Source organism: Hevea brasiliensis, chromosome 2 (assembly GCF_030052815.1).
Source record: "Hevea brasiliensis isolate MT/VB/25A 57/8 chromosome 2, ASM3005281v1, whole genome shotgun sequence".
Lineage (NCBI taxonomy): Eukaryota > Viridiplantae > Streptophyta > Magnoliopsida > Malpighiales > Euphorbiaceae > Hevea > Hevea brasiliensis.
Window position 1 is genome coordinate 62,954,403 of NC_079494.1, and position 6,413 is coordinate 62,960,815.

The window sequence follows — 6,413 nt, forward strand, 5'->3', positions numbered from 1 at the left end:
TTTGCAATTTTCTATATGGGAAACCATTGTTGCAATTAATGAATTGATGCTTCATCATATGAATCTTAACTGCACCATGTTGTATTGAGTTGCACCTTGTATAAACTTGATGATTCTTGTGAATTTGAGCTTCTGTAAATTTGTTGGAAGCAAGAATGTTTTGAAATTATTGATTGGATCTTAAAAACACATATTGCATTAATCTGAACTTAATAAACTTGCACTGCATCATGGGTTTTCATGACTTATGGACTTGATTTGAGCTTTATGATGTTGAGAAAATTTTGGTAAAGCAATTTCTATAAGGAGATGCTGCCAAAATTTTAGCAGAATTAATTACACTTCACTGCATCCACTTTCTTGCTCACTACACTAAATTAAAGACCACTGCACCCATCTAAATTTGCTACACTTTGAGAAATATGAACTGAACCATTGCTTTTCCATCTTATGGTATTAAGATGACTTATATAATGCTTCCCTCAGAGAGACAACTATCAAGATTATATTATGTCCCTTTTGCACTTAATTACATCACCTAGTCTACCACTACACCAACTAATTCTCCACCACATCACGCTATAACATTTTGGATCCACTATTTCTTAATTGCACTTAGTTGTATCTTGCATCAATCCATCATTATAACTACACAGAAACTTCAAAATCATTAAATGACTTCATGGCACAAAGACTCAATATACTGCATTAACTTCTATCATTAGAAACTTCCACTGCATTGTAAAAAATCTTGCTACACTAATAAAATAACCATTATTATTAGTAGTATGTCCTAAAGTATATCATTGTATTACATTATATAAATATTTATTCCCATTTAATGGCAATTATTCTTCTCATTTATGTTCAAATGGTTTGAATTTAATTGAAAAGGTCCTTTAATATCTTGTTAGATGTTCTATTCTTAAGTTGTTAAGAATATGAGTGATAGAATATTCCAGTAAAAGTATTATAAATTCGGTTCACAATCTAGAATATTTCATTGGGCATGGCTTATCCAGAAAGATTATTACTTATGTTTGTTTCCATGGATTAGTATGAGATACTAATGGGATAGAATGGTGAGTCTCATGCCATATGACAGACATGATGGGCACTTATATGATAAGTAGGCCGAGCCAGTGACACAAGATTACTTGTACATGGAGTTTACTCTTATCAATACAAAGTCATCTAGACCATAATAGTGCATATAATCTCTTGACCAGAGATAACACAATTATCTTGTGTATAGGTGGTTTGAGTTTGATACTTCTTTCATACTTGTACTATGTATGGGTATATGGGCATGTGTTGGCTCCGACTAGTTATATATGGGGATAAGTGTTAGTCAAGATAGAATCCGTCACCCTAAGTAAATAGGGATAAAATCCTATATTTATTTAATTATTCTTGATAATTTTAGTTCCTGGCTAGGACAGATAGACTTAGTCAGAAAAGAGTTTTTGACAAGAAAGTCTTGTTAATCAAGAATTGGAATTAAAATAGAACATATGATTCAATATAATTAGAGTTTGACATAAACCATGACTTCAGCTTGAATTGGGATTTTATAATGAAGAAATTTTAGTCCATGGTATGTATGATCAAAGGTTCATGAATTGGAGAACTAATTCATAACTAATTAGGAAGTCATAGCACATTCAACTATGACTTATGAGAACTTGAATAAAAAGGAATTTTCATTTTGAGTTTGGAACGGTTCCAGTAATATTAAGGAGTTAATATTATTCTCATTGCTAATTAGTAATAAACCTAGTAAGTCACACACATAAGGGCAATTTGATCAATGCAAATTTAATTTAATTAATTAATTAATTAGTTTAATTGATTAATTGAATTAATTAATTTAGTTTATAATTAGATTGCAAAGTCCCTAGCATGACTTGAAACTAAATCTAAATTTATCTATGGAAGTATTCAAGTTAATATTTAAAGTGTTTAAATATTGTAACACCCCCGTTGTATAGCTTGGTATATTTCACTGTTCCGGTGACCGGTGTCGGTCCGGACAAATAAAGAGATTAGAGTCACACCTAAGACAACTTGAGAAGCCATAAACATAAATAATTAGTAATGTTTAATTAGTTAACTACAAATAAGAAAAACAAAACATAAGAGGTTAAACGAGCCGAGAGTCACAGCGATGAGTGACCTCCTCGAACGCATCACGAAGTCATTTTAAACTCAAATTTCAACCGTAAAAGTGACGCTGCGGTCCTTAAGACCCTCATGAACACAAAGTGGAAAAGAGAAAACCACGAAAAAGAATCATAAGCTACCAAATAATTAGGTCAGGGAGCCGGAAGAAATATTGGATTATTTGCAAACCGGGATGAACCGGCGAGGGGCAATTTGGTCAATTGACCCCGAGAGCTGACTCCTGACCTAACTGTCAAATAAAATCGGAGAAAAGAAAATTTCAGAATCGAGAATTAAATTAAAGAAATAATAGAAAAAAAAAATAAATAGAAAAAAAAAGGGAAAGAGATTGGAAAAGTCAAAAGTTATGACATCATGCATTATGTCATAACTAAATTAATAAATTGAATTAATTAATTTGGATTTAGTGGTCTTTCATAAGCAAAAACGTGTAAAAGGAAAGAAAAACAAAAATCACTTCTTCTTCTTCTTCATTTGCCGCCTCCCTTCCCTCTCCCAAATCTCTCTCACCTTAAATCACCATTAAAGCTCATTTTGAGCTTGAAGAACCCTAAATCCCAACCTAGAAATTTTATTTACCAACCTTAAACCTTGTTGATTTCACTTGAAAGGAAGTTTGAGCAAGAAAGAAAGAAAGAAAGAAGAACAAAAGATAGGGTTTTGAAGCTTTAACAAAAGGTTAGTATGTTAAATTGTTACTTTTCCATTCAAATGCATGTTTAGGTAATTAAGTGAGCTAATAACTTGATTTAAATGAAACAAATATGGGGAAAGAATTAAATTGAAATTTTGGGCAGCTTGAGAGGAGTGTGGTTTGCATGAATATGATGCAATTGAGTGAGTTTAGAAGCTTTACTTAGTGAAATGATTAACATTAAAATTATTAGAAGTAGTTAAATGCAAGAGTTAGTGAGATTAAGGTTTCAATGCTAGGGTTTATGGACCAAAATTTGGAGAAATGCATAAATGGCATGTTTAACCTATTGTGACATGAAATAATGATCAATTAGGACCAAATAAATTGTATGGGAATGGTGGAAAATTTAGCTAAATTCGTAGGTCAATGGTCATGCTGCTGGCAGCATGACCAAACCCACTTTGAAGGACCAAAACTCAAATTTTACAAGTCCAATTGATGTGCCACCAATTGGAGATGAAAATAGACATAAAAGAGCACAATTTTCATTAAGGAACCATTGCAAAAAACTGACCAAAACTTGGTGAAACAATTGACCAAAGTGAGTTGATAGCAGGCTGCCACTACACTAAACTGACCAAATGAACAGTAACTGTTCATTTGGTCATAACTCGAGCTAGGTAGGTCAAATTGACCTGAAATTTTACCAGCAATTAGATATGATATAGACCTAAAACTTTCATGAAGAACACCAACCCAAATTAGGCCATTAACTCATTCAAATCATTGAGCAAAGTTAAAATTTCTGTACTGAAATTCTGCAGATTTTTAGTTGAGCAGCAAAGTTTGGATAGCTATAACTCTCTCTAGAAAACTCGGATTTAGGCGATTCTTGAACCGATGGAAACCTAAGACATAGTACAACATTTCATATGAAGAAAGTGAGACCAAATTATGAACTTAACTTGATCAAATAATTGACCAAAGTTGGACCAAAAACCTGCCAGCACCTAAATTGCAGTATGAACAGTGCACGTGAACAGTAAACTTATTTTGGCCATAACTTGAGCTACAAAACTCCGATTGAGGTGATCCAAAAATGAGAATACACTTAAGACAATAAGGAACATTTTCTATGAAGGAAGTTTTGTCAAATTCCAACAGTAGATCGACCAATGGAATAGTGCAACTTCGGAGAACCAAAACCGAAAATTGGCAATTTTGCCAAAATGACCTAAGCTTTAAACAAATGACCAAAACCAACAAGTTTGGTGACCAAAATGTGGTATGTGGGTGAAGTTGGAGTTCCCATACCTATTAAGCCTTAGAAAGTCAATAATTTGACTTGAATAGTGCAGTGAATAGTAACCCGAAACACAAAATTTCGAGAACGTCGAATTTAACACGTTAGAGTTAGGTAAATGTGAAGCTAAGTTTATTTTGAATTTATTTTAAGTTCTAGTACTGAAACATTGTAAAATTGTGTGTTTCAGTTGAAAAGAATATCGGGAAGGAACCCGAGGAACCGAGTCGAGGCTAAAGGACGACTCGTTTGAGGTTTGTGCACAATATTACTATGCTTTAAAAAAATTCATTGATTAAATGAATGAAATATGCATTTTATTGTTGCTTTGAATTGTTGAAAGTATTGTGACCTTACTTATGATGTTTTGATTCAAATTGTGAAATTTATTGTGTATATTTGAAATGACAATGTTTAGCAAATTGTTAAGATAAGTTTTAAAACCACAGTATCATGACCATATGTTTGAACACCTCACTAGCACGACTTGTGGGGGTAATTAGTTTCGAATTTTGATTCCTTCTCTGGAGAAGTGTTGAGGTGTGCCAGTAGAAGAGGATGTGAATGGATATCCATATATTTGAGCTAGCTAGCCTTGTGACATGATTTCTCTTTAGCCTCGAGCTCGAGATTCATGTGATTTCTCTTAGCCTCTGCTATTGAGATTCTATTTGTTTCAATGGCATGACTTAAGCTGGGTTTTATGAAATGTGTTTTGATACTTTGAAATAAACTTGGTTTACATGTAAAATCTTACAATGCATGATTGTATTTAATTTTCATGTTTAGTCAAATTTTTGAATGAATGTGCTTTAAGTTTTGCATAAAGATTATTTTAGTATATTGTGCACCACTGAGTCTTAGTACTCGTGATAGCTTTATTCTTTGTCATGCAGACAGAAATTAGAGGAGCAGCAGATGAAATTCTGAGGTGTGTGAAGTCATCGGCTTGAAGTCTTGAGTATAATTTATACCCTAATCAGTAAATATTTCTTTTGATGTTTATTTTGCAAATTATTGTATGGACATGTACATGGGTCTTGAGCAGCTTGTACAAAGTTTGTATAAAAGTTGTAATAAATTTTAGTTTGGACTTCCTGAATGTAAATTTTAGTCTGATGAATATATAAATTGTTTATCTTGAATGGAATATGAATAAATGATATTGATGGACAGTATTTTGAAGAAATTATTGAACTTGTGAATTTGAGAAATTGTTTGAGATTGAGTTTGAAATTGAAGTAGTGGTTGAGAAAAACTTTTAGAAGTGCTTTTTACAGGTATTCGAAGAACGTTTTTCTCAAAATACAGAGGAAACTCTGTCAAAATTTTTATAAAATTTGCGGAAAACTAAAATGGCCAAAAATATTAATTAGTTTTAATTTCAACTAAATGTTTTAAATACTTATTTGAAATGCTCACCACTTATCAAAGATAAGAAAATTGTTTTAAAATCCCTTGTAGGGTACTTAATGAGTTATCGGTAGGTGAAGTTCGGTAGTTCATTAGGTATTCTACGGGATCATGTTATGCCTTACAGAGGGGTAAGGTGTGACAAATATAAACTTGAAAATTAGCATAAGGAAGAAAATGAATTTTGACCAGTTTGACTTATTAAAGTTTGACCATGTTGACTTGCTCAAATATGAGAGGAAAATTAATTAATTAATAGTTGATTAATTAATTTGCATGATTAATATTAATTAATCCAATCTTAATTTTTTAATTAATATTAAGCTTAGACAAGTGGATCAATGAGATTTAAACAACAATTTTAATTAGCCAATTGAAAATGCACACATGTTAGCTTTTATTAATTATGAAATAAAGATATTTAATGGATGAGATAAGAAGAAATTAATATCATCTTCTCTTCTCATCTCTTGGCCGGCCACTTCTCCTCCCTTCCTTGAGTTTCATCTTCATCCTTGAGATAAAGAATTCAAGAGAATCAAGTGTTGTTTCTCTTGAATCACAATTGAAAAAGTGTTTCTCATCACTTCCAAAAGAGAAAAAACTTGAAACAACATACTCTTCCTCCCTTCCTAATCTTGGCTGAACCACAAGTAAGCACAAGGAGGAGGTTTTGGGTTGATCAAGGAGCTTTGATCAAAGAGCTTGCATGGACAAAGTAGAGGGCTAGCAATTAGTGGCCTTATTTCTCGGATTAGGTATTTAGAATCTGATTCTGTGCCAATTACGGTATGAATTCTCCAAAAGCCTAACTTGTTACAATTTAGGGAAATTATTTCTTAATGGAAATTAGGCTTGATTAGTAATTAAAACATG